Source organism: Leptodactylus fuscus, chromosome 4 (assembly GCF_031893055.1).
Source record: "Leptodactylus fuscus isolate aLepFus1 chromosome 4, aLepFus1.hap2, whole genome shotgun sequence".
Lineage (NCBI taxonomy): Eukaryota > Metazoa > Chordata > Amphibia > Anura > Leptodactylidae > Leptodactylus > Leptodactylus fuscus.
The window spans coordinates 216,481,790-216,503,462 of NC_134268.1; positions in this window are offsets into that span (position 1 = coordinate 216,481,790).

The window sequence follows — 21,673 nt, forward strand, 5'->3', positions numbered from 1 at the left end:
TCAAAATCCGATTTTTGATTATTTTCCAGCCGATCCCGATCGTGAAATTTCCTCGATCGCCAATCGGGATCTGATCTTTCCTGATCGCTCAACCCTAATTGTATATTATATATATGGTAGGGTTGAGTGATCTTGAGATTTCAAAATTTGATTTTCGATCATTTTCCAGCCTATCCCGATCGTGAAATTTGCTCGATCGCCGATCAGGATCCGATCTTTCCCAATTGCTCAACTGGGCAGATAGCCGAACTCTACACAGACCAGTTGTTGGGTGCTGCCTCTGATCCCCGATACTATACAGTGTATGGAGCCAGAAGCAGATAGCGCCGTATAGTGGAAGGGTGCTGTTACTGCTGCTCTGTTCCCGTTGACTTCAATGGAAACTAAGATATACAATGTATGGAGCCAGAAGTTCCATTGGGTACAACAGAAACAAAATATAGTACACAGTATGCTCCGCGGTGGAATCCTGTAGATACAATAAAATCCAAAGGAAACGGGAAGACAAAGTGACTCTTCCTGAATGTTTTTAGAGCTCAACTTGGTTAAGAAGATTTCTTAAAACCAAAAATACAGGAATCGTGCGACGCGTTTCATCGATAATCCTCAACATCGGGAACATAGAAGTGCGAATACAGGTGGGGATTAAATCCCCTTCCCCCAGCACAAACCCAATGAATCTACATAATCCACATCATAAATGAAGGATAAAATACCTATGTGAGTAAGAGATCACTTCTTAAAACCTAAAGCAACAATTGATATCCGGCCCAAACTATCAGGGAAATAAGTTTAAAATCTTCCTATATCATTGTGATGTCACAGAGTCCCATTATGATGGTATAAAGCCCCTCTGTAATGTTACAGGGACCCATTACGATGTCACAATGTCCTATGGTGGTGTCAAAGAACCTCATTGTAAACACAGAGTGTCTCTGTTATATCAAAATGACATTTGTGATGTTACAATGCCTCAATATCATGTCACAGAGCCCTACTGTGATGTCACGCTGCCTCTTTGTGATGTCATAAAGCCCCATTGCGATGTCACAATGCCCTTATTATGATGGCACGATACTCCACTGTAACATAAGAAAGTCCCATTATAATGTTGCAATGCAATGTCGTGTCAGAATTCTTTACTATTATGTCAATATGCCTCTATGATGTCACAATAGCTTATTGTGATATCAGAATGCTTCTCTGTGATGTCATAAGGCTCCAATGCAATGTCACAATGCCTCACTGCGTTGTCACAAAGTCCCTTTATAATGGTATCATGTGTCCCAATGCTCCAGTGCTAGTCACCATTGTTTCATGTGATGTTACAATGCGCTTATTAGGATGATACAATGTTCCATTGTGATGTCATAATTGTTTTCTCTGATGTCACTATGGTCTATGATGTCATAACTAGAGATGAGCGAACAGTAAAATGTTCGATATTCGTTTAGAGTAGCCGCTCAATATTCGACTACTCGAATCGAATATCGAATCCTATTATACTCTACGGGGGAAATGCTCGTTTCAGGGGTAGGCAACATTCGATCAAATTATACTTACCAAGTCCACGAGTGAGGGTCGGGCTGGATCCTCCGAGAAGTCTTCTCCGTGCAGCGTCCCTGTGGCATCTTCTGGCTCTGAATTCACTCTGCCAGGCATCGGGCCTGGGCAGAGCCGACAGCGCATGCCCACACTACAAGAAAATGGCCGCTTACAGTCAAAGCGGCCATTTTCTTGTAGCGCGGGCATGCGCAGTCAGCTCTGCCCAGGCCCGATGCCTGGCAGAGTGAATTCAGGCCGGAAGACGCCGCGGGGACGCTGCGCGGAGAAGACTTCTAAAGGTAGGAGAAGAACCAGCGTTGATTGGCCGACTGTATAGCATTCGGTCAATCAATGCTGGTTCTGCATCGAACTTTTCCATTCGAATAGTGAGTGGTACTCGATTGAGTACAAGTATTTTGAATACCGTAGTATTCCATCGAATACCTACTCGATCGGATACCACTCGCTCATCTCTTGTCATAACGTCTATTGGGGAGTATAGTCAAGGGCCACATCTAAGCGTCCGCCATGTGCTAGGCTGGCACCGACTACTTCAAGGGCTCCCTTAGGTTACATCACGTTGTCTCTCGTTTCCATTACCTCTATAGAAATAGAGAAGAAAAAAAAGTCAAAAACATTCAAGACCTTAAAATTTTTGAATGTGAAAACGGAACTTTTATCTGGTATTAACGCAACCCATTGACCGTCTCTCAGCTGTTTGTTCTTCTTCCCTAAATTGAACCTATACAGAAAAAAAAAACAAGACTAAAGTTAAAATTTCGACTAAAATAACAAGCAAATGAACCTAAAATGCAACGCGTCTCGAAAGCGCTTCCTCCATTCACCCGTCGCCCGTAGCGGAGCCGTTTGGCGTCATTCTTCCATATATTAAGCATTTCTCCTTTGTCATTATCGCCTCGGTTCTCTCTCGGCTCTCGAGTGACATTTACCTTTAAAAATGTGCAGTCGTCTGCATCCTAGAATTTCGTTCTTTTATCCCGCAATTGAAAGTTTAGAGAGAACCCCTCCCCCCCCCTCTATTGACGCGCAGGTTCATTGCACCAGTGCATCTAATGTGAGATTGAAAGGAAGCCAAATGATTTTTGTTTAGCCTTCACTAAAGCTATATGCTCAAGTAGATAAGAGAAATCCCAATTAATCGCGGACGCCGCTTCTTTTTTTTTTTTTCCTCTTCCCTATATTTGTCTGTTAAGAATCTCCAGAGAGCCGTAGCAGCTCGCTTGTTCATTCTACATCTGCCCGGAAAAAAACTAATTCTGCCTGACATTAGACTGAATAGGCTTCACTCTGTGCAAAGTGAAGGTTGATTACAATCCAACTCAATTGCACATGACCTAAAGAAAACAATTTTTACATAGCAATGAGCGCGCCGCGCGCGATCCGACGCCTATCAAACTGTTTTGCAATCATAGCAGGTAATAAACATTTCCCAACGAGGGGGACTCTACGGAATCAAGGCTTAAAAAAAAAATTCCTTCCATGACGGTCCCTTCGTTCCAATTAGTTTTAAAGGTCCATTAATTTTCTAGTTCCGGGAAGGGAAAAAAAAAAAAAAAAAAAAAAAAGTTAGAGCAACCCTTTAAACCCAGTGAACCGTAAAAGCCATTTTCCTTAAAGGTTTTAAATTTGGGAAGAGTCTCGTGAAATTTATTGCCTTGATGAGATATTCTTTGCCTGCAGTCAGAACGAGAATCAGATCATTGCTCTCTCTGCGTGACACCTATGTATTCTTGTGCACATCGGATATCATTAGACTGGTAATAACACAGCCATCATCGCATTAATGTCTGAAAGGCTGGCTTTTTTTTATTTATTTTTTTTGCAAATTTTTTTTTTATTTATTTAATTATTTTGCTCATTTACACCTACAATGTAATAAAAAAGTAGAGAATGAATGCAAAAAGGAAGAATAAACAAGATGTACATAAAATGTGTCAATCTGTGTCGGGTCTGGGAAACAGGAGGGATCTGGAGGACTAATGCTGCCCGCATGAAGATCATGAAAGGGCATCGATTCCGAGCCACAGCCAAAAAAAAATCCAAAACAGAACAACAAAAATCTGAGATGAAATCAAAAATAAAATGTATCAATCTGTGGTCGGGTCATGGATCATGAACACTGATGTTGCCTGCATGAAGACCGTGACGGGGCATTGATTTAGAGCTGCGGCCAAAAAAAAAATCTACCCCCCACCCATTTAAACAGCATAATAAAAAACTGAGATTTAATACAACAACAAATCAATTGTATATAAAATGTATCAATCTGTGCCGGGTCTAGTAAACAGAAGGGGTTCCAAGCACTAATGTTGTTTGCATGAAGATCATGAAAGGGCATTGATTCGGAGCCACAGCCAAAAAATGTTAAAAAAAAAAAAAAAAAAAAAAAAAAGCAAAACCGCCCCCCAAAAATAAACAAAATGTACATAAAAAGTATCAATCTGTGCTCTGTTCTAATACACAGAATGGATCCTGAGCAACAAGACCATGAAAGGGCATTGATTTAGAGCTGCAGCCAGAAAAAAAAAAAAAAAATCCCACCCCCCAAAAAAACATAATAAAAAGCTGAGATTTAATTTAAAAAAAAAAAAAAAAAATTTACATAAAATGTATCAATCTGTGCCATAGGTCTAGTAAACAGAAGGAATCTCGAGCATTAATGCTTCCTGCATGAAGACTATGAAAGGGCATTGACTCTAAGCCATAGCCAGTGGCGTAACTACCGGAGTAGCAGGGCTGCCACCGGGCCCAGGACATTAGGGGCCTGGCAACAACCGCTACCTCTGCATTTTTTTTTTCCAAAATAGGCTCTTACAGGCAAGGGCCACTATGGGACATAATACTGTGTACTGGGCCCACTATGGGGCATAATACTGTGTACTGGGGCCACTATGGGCATAATACTGTGTACTGGGGCCACTATGGGACTTAATACTGTGTGCAAGGGCCACTATGGGGTATAATATTATGTGCAGGGGCCACTATGTGGGATAATACTGTGTGCAGGGGCCACTATGGGGCATAATACTGTGTACTGGGGCCACTATGGGACATAATACTGTGTGCAGGGGCCACTATGGGACATAATACTGTGTGCAGGGGCCACTATGGGGGATAATACTGTGTGCAGGGGCCACTATGGGGCATAATACTGTGTGCAGGGGCCACTATGGGATATAATACTGTGTGCAGGGGGCCACTATGGGACATAATACTGTGTGCAGGGGCCACTATGGGGCATAATACTGTGTGCAGGGGCCACTATGGGACATAATACTGTGTACTGGGGCCACTATGGGGCATAATACTGTGTGCAGGGGCCACTATGGAACATAATACTGTGTACTGGGGCCACTATGGAACATAATACTGTGTACTGGGGCCACTATGGAACATAATACTGTGTGGAGGGGCCACTATGGGGCATAATACTGTGTACTGGGGCCACTATGGGACATAATACTGTGTGCAAGGGCCACTATGGGCATAATATGGTGTACTGGGGCCACTATGGGGGATAATACTGTGTGCAGGGGCCACTATGGGGCATAAAAGTGTGTGCAGGGCCACTATGGGGCATAATAGTGTGTGCAGGGGCCACTATGTGCATAATACTGTGTACTGGGGCCACTATGGGGGATAATACTGTGTACTGGGGCCACTATGGGCATAATACTGTGTAGTCGGACCACTATGGGCATAATACTGTGTAGTCGGACCACTATGGGCATAATACTGTGTGCAGGGGCCACTATAAGGCATAATAGAGCATGCAGGAATGCGGCGGGGGGTTGGTTGGTTGAGGTCTTCAGTGTCAGTCAGGAAGGTGGGGGGGGGTCATGTCAGAAGTTTGTCACGGGGCCCCGCCATTCCTAGTTATGCCACTAGCCACAGCCAAAAAAAATCCCCCCTCCCTCAAAAAAAAACATTTAAAAAACCCAGACATTTAATGAAAAAAAAAAAATCTAAATGTACATAAAATGTATCACTCTGCGCTCACTTCTAATAACCAGAATGGATCTTGAGCACCGATGTTCCCTGCACGAAGACCATGAAAGGCCATTGATTCTGAGCAGCAGCCAAAAAAAAAAAAAAAAATCTAAAACAAAAAAATTTGAAAAGCTTCTTGTCTCTTAAATGCCGATGCCAAAAGGGAGCACCCCGGCCCCATCATGTATAGAACGCATTCCCTTGCTAATTACAACCCTCATTTGCACTGCGTGAAAGTCGATGCAGGGAATTATAGAAACGCTGATATCGGTGATGCAGGAAAATGGTTAAAATAAAGCGGCTGATGTATGAGGCGTTAAGTAGTTATCTCCTGTTTAATGGGACTTTGTAAGACGGAGGTGGAATAGTCGATGGAAGTGAGGAGAAGTCTGGAATGTAAAACAAGAAGGATGTGTAACTACCTGTAACAGAAAAGTAGCAATGTGGATTAGCACAAAAATTCCTATAGGTGGCGCCCTATAAATTTGATCATAGGAAGTACCATCATGTTGTGATAAGGCGACTTCAATCCTGGGTATGAAGGTGCTGCAGTCTAGATAGAGCCATCACATAGCACTACCATTGATTCCTTCCTTACCTTCCTCCTTAGAAGGACATGTCCAGGTATGTGTGTCATAAGATGATCAGCTTTTCAAGACAATATGATTGTGCTATACTCTAAGACAAAATGTCTATTCTATAAGTGTCTATGTAGAGCCACCAAGTGGTTATGTTAGGTTATATACGCTTTATACCCCAGATAAACATAAACCCTTATACTCACCTCTCCTCACTTCTCCTAGGCCACCCCATAGTGCTCTTCGGTTGTTTTTCAGTTTACTGGGTGACATCACAAGCCTCTGGAAATGGGGAGTCCTGTGATTGAGCCTCAGTAGTTACAAGGGTTGTGCCATGGAATAACTGAAACCCAGTTACAGGCCTCAGCGTTCCCCGGGGCTGCGGGTCACTCAGGAGGATGATAGCTGGCCAGAACCCCAAGGGAACACTGCATGCCATGCCATGCTTTGTCCTACTGAAGAGACCTCGGAGTAGAATGATACCACTTCTGGTTCGGACCGAACAAGTTTGGTAAGTTAGTGTAGATACTTAGTGGTAGAGCTTTAGGGTGCACAGTGATAACTGATATAACTGGGCCACTAACTGAAATGGGCCCACTGGCATCCCAGAAGTGATATAAGAGAACGTGACCCATAATTACCCATCAGGGTTGATCATATATTACTTCTATTTAGCACCCACCAACAAGTGGTGATACCGGGGGTAGGATGCAGCCGCTTCTTCCCAACTTGACTGACTTACTTGTTAAACATACCGAAAAGCTACTCATGACCCCGGCAGAGCAGGAAGCCATAGGTTTCCTGCCCTACCACTTTTCAACCTGTAGCTGTTTTAGGCCTACATGTCATGGCAACCCCTCAGAACACGTGGTCTTATCGCAAAGGGGGGGGCGTCCAATGGGTAACGGGGAGGTGATTTTGCCCCAGGAACCCCTGGATGCTGTGATCATTATTGATCATGGCACTCAGGAGGTTAATCCGCCAGAGTGGAAGTATCTTCCGACTCCGGGGATTGATCTCGTCCATCGGCTGTGTTACATAGCCAAGAGTAGGAAGTCATGCCGCGAGCACGGCAGGTATTATTACAGTCCTGGGCATTAACTATATGCTCAGCGTGATGTAATAGTATGGAGCAGAGCAGGAAGGGGTTAACTATGTGTTTGTACATTTTGCAAACCCTGCCTTTTGAGCCTCATTCCTGCACCTACCACCATGGATACCCCAACCACCAACAGGCTCAGGCAGGCTTAGTACTTCGAGGATATGCCCCGTGGAAACACTGCAACCATCACCAGACACTCTGCAGGCGCCCATAGCGTTGCACCAGCCTAGGAGGAGCCCTGGAGGTCACACAATGATTACTACTCTCAACCTCATGGTCTTCCTCCCAACAAACAAATATTCTTGCACCTTTGATACCTTTATTAGAACACTTAGAACATGCCTAGTCTAAAGTAAGACCACCCACATGACTGCCCACGTATGTTGACACGCTGTTACCCAATAATTCCGTCTTTGGATTTTGCATTCATCTCAATAAATTGAGAAAAAAAATTGCTAAAAAACATGGCAAAAACATGCAATTTTTTACCATGATCAATACCGTCCACATCCGCCAGCGCTACTGATACCATTACCCGATTGTTCCAGCCCTCCTGGAACGGAACAGGCTCTAATAATAGGTCTGTATCTGCTTAACAGATTCGAGACGAGTACATTCAATAGCTCCATAATGGACTTAGGACCATTTGATGCCTTAAATATGATCTGTTGTGCCCCGGAGAGCATATTAAATGGATAAGACTCCACTGAATGGATCGGTGAGAGGTATTTAATCAGGGCTGATTTGCCACTTTAATTGCTTTTTTTGCTTCCTTTTTTGGATTAGGGGTTATTAATCTACTGCATTATGTACAGTATGTACATTGTGCGAATGGCAGGGATTCCGCGCCTTCTGTACGGTTAATGGCATTACTACTGGGCTGTAAATGAAAGCTTATGGGACAGATCTGGGAGTCTGAATGTCAGCATACAATTAGAAATGTCAGTGCACTTCATGCATATTAGCCCTCCTCTCCTTACAATCAAATAGTTAATATCATGTGGGTGGAGGATGCGGGCAGCGCCGAGTAGTTGCTGGGATACAAGGAGAGAACATAAAAATCTACTGAAGGAGGCTTTACTGAGGCAAGAGGGGAGGATTGTCACATGCAGATCTTAATCACTAAGACGCCGTTTATTGTTTTAACAAGAAGGGGGGAAAAAATTGCATTTTGGGAATTAAATTTTTGAATTTGTAATGTCTATCGATGTAAAATTCATTGGTGATGAGAAGTCAACGTTACAAAATAATGAATAAGAAGAAGCGTAAAAAATAGCAAAAATAATAACTATAAATTTTTTTTACATTCAAAGCAATCTCAACAATCCACTAAGTCAAGGGCGTATCTAAAGGATTGAGAGCCCCCGACCAAAAACTCAGCTTCAATTCCTCTGCACAACTTTTCCTCCCAATTGTTCGCTATGTCCCATCTGTGCATTGTAGCATCATTTACATTCCCCTTTACTTCTCTATCTGGCCCAGAGCACCATGATGACTTCTTCACTTCACCCAGCTTCCCATCATGTCCTCCTTAAGTCAAAAGACTGAAGAGGCCCCCCGACTGTTATACTAGTCATGAGTTGAGAACCCAAATTTTTGGAAAATTCATAATGAACCCAACTCATTATGAATGAGTCCCCTCAACTCTAGAAATCAGTAAGGAGGTGAAAGAAGTTTAACCAGTCCTAGTGTTGAAGGGAACTTGGGTCTCCCTTGCCTTTTGGAGACCTTTCATTACATAATGACGCATGTGCCAGATGTCGCGAGGAAGAAGATAGAGATGCCATGAGGAGGCCCAAAAAAAGGTAATGGAAGGTGAGTATAAATGTTTGGTTTTTTTATTTGTGTCACCTCCCTGGGCCTCCAGCTATTATAGGATGTAATAACTTACCAGCGGCGGCCATTTTAGTTTATCCAAGACAAATCCCAAAGGGTTGTCTGTGTAAAGCAGGACAGGAGAAGTGCCCCAGAATGAGAGATGCTCTAACAGCTCTCCACTGTAACAGTGACATGAGGATCCTGAATGGGGCTCCCACTCCATTAACCTGAATAAGAGGTTTGAAAATAGATTTTCTAAAGTAGAAAAAATCTTGAACAGTGGGTGCAATGAAATAGACCAAAGTTCCATAGATTTACATAAAATGCGTCACTTTTTTTTACTATTTAAAATGAGATACAATTGCTTCCAAAATCCTGTGAAGCTGTTATCTAGTATCAACAGAAACAATACATATCAAGCTCTTCCCCTGACTCCACCCCCGAGGATCTCCGTCCACACATAACTAGTCCTAATTAGGATCTAGTATGAATTTCACATAAAGGGTGGCACTGGTCTTATTGAGCACTCTTTTTTTGTGTGTGGGTAAAGCGAGGCCCACTCTTCTACTGTGTGTCCACTATGTAATCTCAGTCTTAGATTATTTTCAAAATTACCTGTATTTCATTTTAGAAAATGTAAGAGATTAACTTTTTTTTAGTTTCTGGGCTTTTTTTTTTTTTTTTTGCTGAAATGCATAATTTATTTGTGAGCGAGAACAGAGATTAGCGTGAGCCCACACACGTACATTACCTCCATATTTACATAAACACGCCTCTCACTACCCTGCCACGAAATGGAAGTCAAGTGTGTTTTAAAAGCCTGGTGTATTTTTGTGTTGTTTTTTTTCCTTCAAAACCTTTTATGTTACAAGCCATGAAATTAAACCAGCTGAAGATGGAGCAAATTGGGTTTTGTAGGCGTCATTGCAATACGCTGCGAGTTTCGGAAGACTTTTAAAAATTTTTTACTTTGTTAAAGTATTACCATGCCAGCACTAGTGGATAATGGACAGAATAGGGGAAAAAAATTACCATATTGTAGCGATAAAAATGTGCATGTAAAATAGAAGAACTACAGAAATATAGCGTAATATCTTTCATGTAAACTAAAATATGTAGAAATTTATTAGAAATTGTTAAATTTATGGTTCATCTTGAGCACGGGAATAGAATTCTAGAATTACAGTGAAGACTGACACACAGAGTAGCAAGAGAAAGGATTGAAGGTAACTATGTATGCAATGTAGATTCGTATACAAATTGAGATCTAGGAGATAGGACATCTGCCCATAAGTTGCGTGCGGTATTGCTCCTGAGCCCCATATTTTTTGGTCAATTAATAACTGATTTAATAAAATAACTTAGTGTCCCCCCTAATTTTCATACCCAGGCAGATACAATATAGCAGCAGGCTGGCACAACCAGAGTTTTGGGGCATTTTCAGCCTAATAATACCAGCGTGCAGTTGCTCAATACATGATCATTACTAGATGGTCGGGTATTAGATCATACCCAGCTCTTCCCTGCACCTCTGATAACAGTTGGTGCCTGTGTAATAATCAGTAAGTTTTCACCACATGGCCAAAGGCATTTATTTTCCCATTCTGATTCTTTTCTCACCTTTCCAGGACATCCATAACCTAGATGGGAAGTTCCAGGGTTTCTGGGCATTCCCAGCCTAATAATACCAGCATGATCATCACTAGCTGGTCGGGTATTGGATCATACCCAGCTCTTCCCTGCACCTCTGATAGAGGTTGGTGCCTGTGTAATAGTAAGTTTTCACAACATGGCCAAATGCATTTCTTTTCTAAATTCACCCCATTCTGATTCTTTTCTCCGCTTTCCAGGACATTGTATGGAATATTAAATGGTTCCATTATAAAGTATAATAAATCTCACAAAATGTAAGCCTGTGAATGGTAAAATAAAAAAAAGTTATGGTTTCTGTAACAAAGAAAAGTACAAAAATTGAAACAAAAATTAGAAAGAGCACAGAATAGGAGTCTGATCACTAAGGGTCCCACCACGACGCCCCCTACAGATCACAAAATGGGGGTCCACCTATTATAAGGCGCTGTCTGATCCTCTCCATTCTATTTTCTAAAAACTTTGATGGTGTTTTCCATTCAGTAATCTTCCTATGAAGTCATTCACGGTGTTCTTAGTTCATGTCTTAGAAATGACGCTGTTTTCTTGACATTGTCACAATGAAGGAATGATTTCTAAGGGAATTGTTTCTCGTTAACCCGGGAAGCCCTTTCATTGTCGGCTATAGATTACACAATACAATTATGAAGAATTTATGATTAACCCTTTTAGCGGGGCCCATAATATGACATATAATTAGAGTTAAACACTGTTTTATGTGATGAATAATTATCAAAGAATAGAAGAATGTGCAAATATGCTGTGACACAATACAATGCAGTGGGTGAAGGTTGGCAGAGCCATCCATGTGATTAAAGTAATATGTCTATGGGACTTGTAGAGAGTAAAATATGCCTTCTGGAGAGAAAAGGGGCCCTATAGCAAAAGTGACAACGGGGCCCCTATTTAGGTTTCTGCATTTTTGGGGCAAATATTGTTCTACGCTATAGACAGGGTAGGTAGAAGTGAAACCTGGTCTTGTTTTCTACATTTATTTATGTTGCTTAGCCTGGAAGTGGGAAAGCTAATGAGGAGAAACCAAGCTCGGCCCCTTCCCGTGGAGCCTGTAAAAGCTGCATGGAGGGGCACAAATTAATGTTTTCTACTGTTTTTATTTTAATTGCTTCCCACCACACATTTTTTATTTTTTGCATTTCTGTTTTTTTTTTTTACTTCGGACCTTCCAAAAACATTCAGGTTCTGCAAGGCCTTATTTTTTGTAGGACACATTGTACTTCATAATGGAACCATTTAATATTCTATAATATAAATAATATATAATAATTAGAGATGAGCGAACAGTAAAATATTTGAGGTTCGATATTCGTTTTGAGTAGCCCCTCAATATTCGACTACTCGAATCGAATATTGAATCCTATTATAGTCTATGGGGGGGAAATGCTTGTTTCAGGGGTAGGCAACATTCGATCAAATTACACTTACCAAGTCCACGAGTGAGGGTCGGGCTGGATCCTCCGAGAAGTCTTCTCCGTGCAGCGTCCCCGCGGCATCTTCCGGCTCTGAATTCATTCTGCCAGGCATCGGGCCTGGGCAGAGCCGACTGCGTATGCCTGCACTACAAGAAAATGGCCGCTTACAGTCAGAGTGAATTCAGAGCCTGAAGACGCTGCGGGGACGCAGCGAGGAGAAGACTTCTAAAGGTAGGAGAAGAACCAGCGTTGTTTGGCCGACTGTATAGCATTCGGCCAATCAATGTTGGTTCTGCATCGAACTTTTCCATTCGAATAGTGAGTGGTACTCGATCGAGTACTACTCGCTCATCTCTAATAATAATATAATAAAAACTGCAGTTCTGCCATTTTCTTAACAATTTCCATTTTATAACATACATGACATTTTCTGTAGGTCGGCACAATCACAGTGATACTAAATTTCAGTTTGGTCATCCTATGTGTACACAGTTGTGTAAAGCGTAATTTTTTGCAGCACAAGATACATTTTTTATTTTCACCTTTTTGGTTCATTTTTTGATAATTTTTTAATTGTTTCTTGGAAGGTAAATTGATGAAGAAAAACAAAAACACACTTCAGCTATTTTATTTTTTTTTTACTGCTACTAGGTACCATGTGAGATAAATATTTTTAGAATTTAGTCATTTTTGGACACGGGGGGGCATACCTAATTAGTTTATGTTTGATGAGATGAGCAAGTAGTACTCGATCGAGTAGGCATTCGATTGAATACTACGGTATTCGAAATACTCGTACTCGATCGAGTACCACTCGCTATTTGAATGTAAAAGTTGCTATACAGTCGGCCAATCAACGCTGGTTCTTCTCCTACCTTTAGAAGTCTTCTCTGTGCAGTTTCAAGTAGTCGACTATTGAGGGGCTACTCGAAACGAATATCGAACTTTGAATGTTTTACTGTTCGCTCATCTCTATTAGTGCCTGTAATCTGAGAGAACTAGTGGAAGCTCAATGGTTATGGTGCTCGCTCAACTTCAAATTGTAAAGCTGAAAGGAATATATTACTGGTTGGTTTTCTTTTAATGTAACTTCAAGGCAATATACTGTGGGGGGGGGGGATAAAACATAAAACCCAAGAGAAGAAAGAAGCAGCATATGTGCAGGGAATGGAAGAGAGTTTTAGGCATGGTGAGGACTGGATCTACTATAGTACAGCTCTGGACAATAGAACTTCTGCATATAAGGGGTGCTTATACACACTGCTATATAATAGAACATGAAAATTTGTTTCCAATATAATTTTTTTTTCATTAATTACATGCCTATTCCCCCAATATACAAGTCATGTGATATTCACTTTGACCTGATAAAATCTATAGGAGTAGTAAGCTGACTTCTTGCATGTTTCACAAGGTTCTTCACATGGGGAGAGAGAAATATCTGCCACTGACTACCAATGAGCAGACAGTTGCTGTCACACAGGTATAATGTAGAGTATACAGCCTGCCTAGCTATATACTTATAGTCTCAGATTATTTAGCAGAATATATAGAGAAAGATAACTAGACTGACCCCCAGCAGGTAGATATAGTGCAGTCTCTAGCTGCTCATGTGATGCTCTGCTGATGCTTCATGGAATGGATAGCAAACAGAGATGAGTGAAGTAATTCAGTTAGAACCTGATTCCACCCAAATTTTCCAAAACTTCAGGTTCAAGCCAAACCTGAAACTTTTGGGGTTCATCATCCCCGAAACACTATCATATTAATATACATTTTTTTTTTATTTTCCAGTGCCCCCAGAATTTTCTAAACGTTATTCAGGGGCCATCCCCTTTAACTCTAAGGATATTTTTCTAAGGACTTTTTTTGTGTTAGGGTTTGAAGCCGTTTGCAAGTCAAAATTCTGTTTCAAATCAGTGGAAGTCTACAGCACATCTTGTCTTCTGATTTTTTTCAGCTAGAGAAAAGAAAAAGTCCTGACCTACTGTTATGGAATTGCTAGGACAGCAATTCCCCAGTAGCTGCTGGAAACCCTGGGGCGGGACACAAGAGACAGTGACCCCTAAGCTGAAGCCCCCAACTGTCCCTTCCTCTTGCCAGGCCCTATTCTACGTAATAGGTGACAACTTGAAGACGATCCCTTCCTATATATGTGATACACAAAACGCAGACAAGACGAGCAACAACAAAGGGAGGTCAGCTAGCCAAGGGTCAGTAACAGTCGAGCAATGCAGTGCCAAATTGAAGTCCAAAAGAATAGTCAGTAGGGAAAGCCAGAGATCAAGGATAAGAATACAAGAATAACAGCGACAGAAAAAAGCAAGTACGCACAAGGCAATAGCAAGCACCAGTGTGAATGTGGGCCTAGAATAAATAGAGAGGAACCCGCCCAGAACCTGATAGGAAGGCAGCTGTCAATCACAGGGCAAGGCAAAAATTAACCACTTAATGGACATCGGCAACAACGGCAGAAGACGGGTGTGGTGCAAATTCAATTACAGAACGAGAGCTGAGTTCACACAGTGCAACTAAAAACTCTAAGCAAATTATGAGACTGCACACACCTCCTGCGCCGCAGCACGCGAGCAGAGGGTGGCGCAGAGGCCCGAACAGGCAGAAATGTTACACCTATCTTCTGGAGGCTTCCACCTGAAACTCCCATAAAAATGAATGGGAATCAGAAAAATACATTCTGAAGAGGGTGAAGAAATTTTTTAAGGTGTTTTTGCAAAAATGCTAGAGGGTAGGAAGCAGAACGCTGTATGCTAGGCAAAAAAAATGCTTCAAAAAACTGCTTGACAAACCTCTTCAAAAACAGCTTCACAATCCTGAAAACATAATGATGTTAGAACTTCTCCTTACAAGGTGGTGAGCCCTGAGATTTTGTAGGATTCCTACATATAGGAGAGACATATCCTGAAGAATGGCGATGGGAAAACATCTGAAGATTCTCTTTGGGTTCGAATAAGTCACAAACCGGACGTGAAACTATTACACTCTGAGGTCTCTTCAGACCCCAAAATAAGGTCAGTGGAGGCCCAGGAGAGGTGAAAAAAAAACATAATAAACAGTGCAGAGAACAACAAAAAGATTCCGGGAATAAAAAATGCTGTAAATTTCAATTCTTTATTGGATCAATGGCAACACGTTGGAAAGACCCGGGAAGGAAAAGAAGTGACTGGGTCTGTCCTAGAGAGTTGAGTTTTTGTTGGCCTGATGAAGACACCAGACTAGGTGTCGAAACGCGTTGCCATTGATCCAATAAAGAATTGAAATTTACAGCAGCACATTTTTTATTCCTGGAATCATTGTTGTTCTCTTCACTCAATATTGACCAACAATCTGTGGTTGCTTGGTCCCTGGGCAATGCAGCAGCTGTTCAATGAGCCACGTCAGGATCTACTATGACTTTATTCAGGTGCCATTTTTTTTTCCGCACTGCCTCGAGGGTCCTCTTCCTTTTGTGGGCCTCAGCAGTCACATGGGGCATGTCAATGTCATGAACCCAGAGTAGAATATTTTCTCTAACGGTTTGCAGGCAACAAACACAAAAAATTTTGGGAGTGTTTTTGAAAAATTTAGGTCAAATCCGATTCATTCCGAACCAGTTTGCCAATCTCTACTCAAGATGTAAATCTGCACCATCTTTCTGGTAATCCTCTCCACAGTAGCCTCCTCCATTGTGGTAGTGAGTGGCCCCCAGACCTTTATGGCCCCTATGCAGCTGCCTACCCCTACTGTGAAGAAGCAAAGTATATGCCACCGATGTGTAGAACATGGGCCAACGCTTATGAGGGTAGATACTCTACCCACCTGACCTGCCTGTACACTATTGTCATCTCCCCATTGTCTGCCCTTCCATCTACCCATCCTAAATTTCTCCGCCATACCCAATTAAAATGCTCCCGACACATCCTCATTAGAACAATGCCGTTCTCTTTTGTACATCAGGTGATAACAAGGATGATAGATCTCCGTAGTTAAGCAAAGAGAAAAAGTGCTAATTGAGATTTGGATTATTATATATATTTTTTTTACTTTTGATGCCATTGAGCTAATTGCGTCTTTCTACCACCGATAAAGAAATGACAGAAAGTCAAGGCTCTTAATTAAATCGAGCACTTACATCATCATTAGGGCCCTTAATATTCTATTTGGCTAGAACTTAGTAAGAAGGTGAATTATAGGACATTGTGCCGGGCACCGGAGGAAGAATATATCGAGAGATAAGGAGTCGTGTCAGTCGGCGGGAGCATGGCGGGGACACGGAGGTCAGGCGGGAAAATAATGGCCCCTCTACTCTTTACAGCTGCGTGGGAGATAAGTTAGGATTTCCCACCTCACTCAGTCTCTAAGCCAAGATACTTATAGGAATTATTACCTAGAGATAAAAGGAATAATTGCTAAGAATGAGATGACTTTCATCGCCTGGCAAGTGGCCATACCGGAGAACTTTATAATTTAACTAATGGCCTAGCGAAACCGCGGCTTCCTGTAACCTCAGATGATGCCGCTCCGTGATCCGAGATGTACAGTATATATACCGTAAGATGAAGTTCACATCTATATGGGACGGAAGAGAAACTGATCCATTGGTGCACAATGGACCTCAATGAGTAACATGGTCAGTGGCCTGAAGGAGGATAAATATCCATCAAATATAAGGGAACAAGTGCAATTTGCCCAAACTTTTTCATAGGACTGTATATTCTTGTACATAGGAGTAGTATTATAGTAGTTATATTCTTGTACATATGAGTAGTATTATAGTAGTTATATTCTTGTACATAGGAGCAGTATTATAGTAGTTATATTCTTGTACATAGGAGTAGTATTATAGTAGTTATATTCTTGTACATATGAGTAGTATTATAGTAGTTATATTCTTGTACATAGGAGTAGTATTATAGTAGTTATATTCTTGTACATAGGGGGCAGTATTATAGTAGTTATATTCTTGTACATAGGAGTAGTATTATAGTAGTTATATTCTTGTACATAGGGGGCAGTATTATAGTAGTTATATTCTTGTACATAGGGGGTAGTATTATAGTAGTTATATTCTTGTACATAGGGGCAGTATTATAGTAGTTATATTCTTGTACATAGGAGTAGTATTATAGTAGTTATATTCTTGTACATAGGAGGTAGTATTATAGTAATTATATTCTTGTACATAGGAGTAGAATTATAGTAGTTATATTCTTGTACATAGGAGGTAGTATTATAGTAGTTATATTCTTGTACATAGGAGCAGTATTATAGCAGTTATATTCTTGTACATAGGAGTAGTATTATAGTAGTTATATTCTTGAACATAGGAGCAGTATTATAGTAGTTATATTCTTGTACATAGGAGCAGTATTATAGTAGTTATATTCTTGTACATAGGAGTAGTATTATAGTAGTTATATTCTTGTACATAGGAGTAGTATTATAGTAGTTATATTCTTGAACATAGGAGCAGTATTATAGTAGTAATATTCTTGTACATAGGAGCAGTATTATAGCAGTTATATTCTTGTACATAGGAGTAGTATTATAGTAGTTATATTCTTGTACATAGGAGTAGTATTATAGTAGTTATATTCTTGTACATAGGAGCAGTATTATAGCAGTTATATTGTTGTACATAGGAGGTAGTATTATAGTAGTTATATTCTTGTACACAGGAGGTAGTATTATAGTAGTAATATTCTTGTACATAGGAGTAGTATTATAGTAGTTATATTCTTGTACATAGGAGTAGTATTATAGTAGTTATATTCTTGTACATAGGAGTAGTATTATAGTAGTTATATTCTTGTACATAGGGGGCAGTATTATAGTAGTTATATTCTTGTACATAGGAGTAGTATTATAGTAGTTATATTCTTGTACATAGGAGCAGTATTATAGCAGTTATATTGTTGTACATAGGAGGTAGTATTATAGTAGTTATATTCTTGTACACAGGAGGTAGTATTATAGTAGTTATATTCTTGTACATAGGAGTAGAATTATAGTAGTTATATTCTTGTACATAGGGGGCAGTTTGATAGTAGTTATATTCTTGTACATAGGGGCAGTATTATAGTAGTTATATTCTTGTACATACAGTCCTATGAAAAAGTTTGGGCACCCCTATTAATCTTAATCATTTTTAGTTCTAAATATTTTGGTGTTTATAACAGCCATTTCAGTTTGATATATCTAATAACTGATGGACACAGTAATATTTCAGGATTGAAATGAGGTTTATTGTACTAACAGAAAATGTGCAATATGCATTAAACCAAAATTTGACCGGTGCAAAAATATGGGCACCTCAACAGAAAAGTGACATTAATATTTAGTACATCCTCCTTTTGCAAAGATAACAGCCTCTAGTCGCTTCCTGTAGCTTTTAATCAGTTCCTGGATCCTGGATGAAGGCATTTTGGACCATTTCTTTCTACAAAACAATTCAAGTTCAGTTAAGTTTGATGGTCGCCGAGCATGGACAGCCCGCTCTCAAATGATCTGAAAACAAAGATTGTTCAACATAGTTGTTCAGGGGAAGGATACAAAACGTTGTCTCAGAGATTTAACCTGTCAGTTTCCACTGTGAGGAACATAGTAAGGAAATGGAAGACCACAGGGACAGTTCTTGTTAAGCCCAGAAGTGGCAGGCCAAGAAAAATATCAGAAAGGCAGAGAAGAAGAATGGTGAGAACAGTCAAGGACAATCCACAGACCACCTCCAAAGAGCTGCAGCATCATCTTGCTGCAGATGGTGTCACTGTGCATCGGTCAACTATACAGCGCACTTTGCACAAATAGAAGCTGTATGGGAGAGTGATGAGAAAGAAGCCGTTTCTGCACGTACGCCACAAACAGAGTTGCCTGATGTATGCAAAAGCACATTTGGACAAGGCAGCTTCATTTTGGAAACAAAAATTGAGTTGTTTGGTTATAAAAAAAGGCGTTATGCATGGCGTCCAAAAAGAAACAGCATTCCAAGAAAAACACTTGCTACCCACTGTAAAATTTGGTGGAGGTTCCATCATGCTTTGGGGCTGTGTGGCCAATGCCGGCATCGGGAATCTTGTTAAAGTTGAGGGTCGCATGGATTCCACTCAGTATCAGCAGATTCTTGAGAATAATGTTCAAGAATCAGTGACAAAGTTGAAGTTACGCCGGGGATGGATATTTCAGCAAGACAATGATCCAAAACACTGCTCCAAATCGACTCAGGCATTCATGCAGAGGAACAATTACAATGTTCTGGAATGGCCATCCCAGTCCCCAGACCTGAATATCATTGAACATCTGTGAGATGATTTGAAGCAGGCTGTCCATGCTCGGCGACCATCTAACTTAACTGAACTTGAATTGTTTGTCCAAAATACCTTTATCCAGGATCCAGGAACTGATTAAAAGCTACAGGAAGCGACTAGAGGCTGTTATCTTTGCAAAAGGAGGATCTACTAAATATTAATGTCACTTTTCTGTTGAGGTGCCCATACTTTTGCACCGGTCAAATTTTGGTTTAATGCATATTGCACATTTTCTGTTAGTACAATAAACCTCATTTCAATCCTGAAATATTACTGTGTCCATCAGTTATTAGATATATCAAACTGAAATGGCTGTTGCAAATACCAAAATATTTAGAACTAAAAATGATTAAGATTAATAGGGGTGCCCAAACTTTTTCAAAGGACTGTAGGAGCACTATTATAGTAGTTATATTCTTGTACATAGGAGCAGTATTATAGTAGTTATATTCTTGTACATAGGAGTAGTATTATAGTAGTTATATTCTTGTACATAGGAACAGTATTATAGCAGTTATATTCTTGTACATAGGAGCAGTATTATAGTAGTTATATTCTTGTACATAGGAGTAGCATTATAGTAGTTATATTCTTGTACATAGGAGTAGCATTATAGTAGTTATATTCTTGTACATAGGAGTAGTATTATACTAGTTGTATTCTTGTACATAGGAGCAGTATTATAGTAGTTATATTCTTGTACATAGGAGGTAGTTTTATAGTAGTTATATTCTTGTACATAGGAGTAGTATTATAGTAGTTATATTCCTGTACACAGGAGGTAGTATTATAGTACTAATATTCTTGTACATAGGAGTAGTATTATAGTAGTTATATTCTTGTACATAGGAGTAGTATTATAGTAGTTATATTCTTGAACATAGGAGCAGTATTTTAGTAGTTATATTCTTGTACATAGGAGCAGTATTATAGTAGTAATATTCTTGTACATAGGAGTAGTATTATAGTAGTTATATTCTTGTACATAGGAGTAGTATTATACTAGTTATATTCTTGTACATAGGAGCAGTATTATAGCAGTTATATTCTTGTACATAGGAGCAGTATTATAGCAGTTATATTCTTGTACATAGGAGGTAGTTTTATAGTAGTTATATTCTTGTACATAGGAGTAGTATTATACTAGTTATATTCCTGTACACAGGAGGTAGTATTATAGTAGTAATATTCTTGTACATAGGAGTAGTATTATAGTAGTTATATTCTTGTACATAGGAGTAGTATTATAGTAGTTATATTCTTGTACATAGGAGTAGTATTATACTAGTTATATTCCTGTACACAGGAGGTAGTATTATAGTAGTAATATTCTTGTACATAGGAGTAGTATTATAGTAGTAATATTCTTGTACATAGGAGTAGTATTATAGTAGTAATATTCTTGCACATAGGAGCAGTATTTTAGTAGTTATATTCTTGTACATAGGAGCAGTATTATAGTAGTTATATTCTTGTACATAGGAGTAGTATTATAGTAGTTATGTTCTTGTACATAGGGGGCAGTATTATAGTAGTTATATTCTTGTACATAGGAGTAGTATTACAGTAGTTATATTCCTGTACATAGGAGCAGTATTATAGTAGTCATATTCTTGAAAATAGGAGCGGTATTATAGTAGTTATATTCTTGTACATAGGAGGTAGTATTATAGTAGTTATATTCTTCTACATAGGATTAGTATTATAGTAGTTATATTCTTGTACATAGGAGTAGTATTACAGTAGTTATATTCCTGTACATAGGAGCAGTATTATAGTAGTCATATTCTTGAAAATAGGAGCGGTATTATAGTAGTTATATTCTTGTACATAGGAGGTAGTATTATAGTAGTTATATTCTTCTACATAGGATTAGTATTATAGTAGTTATATTCTTGTACATAGGAGTAGTATTATAGTAGTTACATTCTTGTACATAGGAGCAGTATTATAGTAGTTATATTCTTGTACATAGGAGGTAGTATTATAGTAGTTATATTCTTGTACATAGGAGTAGTATTATAGTAGTTATATTCTTGTACATAGGAGGTAGTATTATAGTAGTTATATTCTTGTACATAGGAGTAGTATTATAGTAGTTATATTCTTGTACATAGGAGTAGTATTATAGTAGTTATATTCTTGTACATAGGGGGCAGTATTATAGTAGTTATATTCTTGTACATAGGAGTAGTATTACAGTAGTTATATTCCTGTACATAGGAGCAGTATTATAGT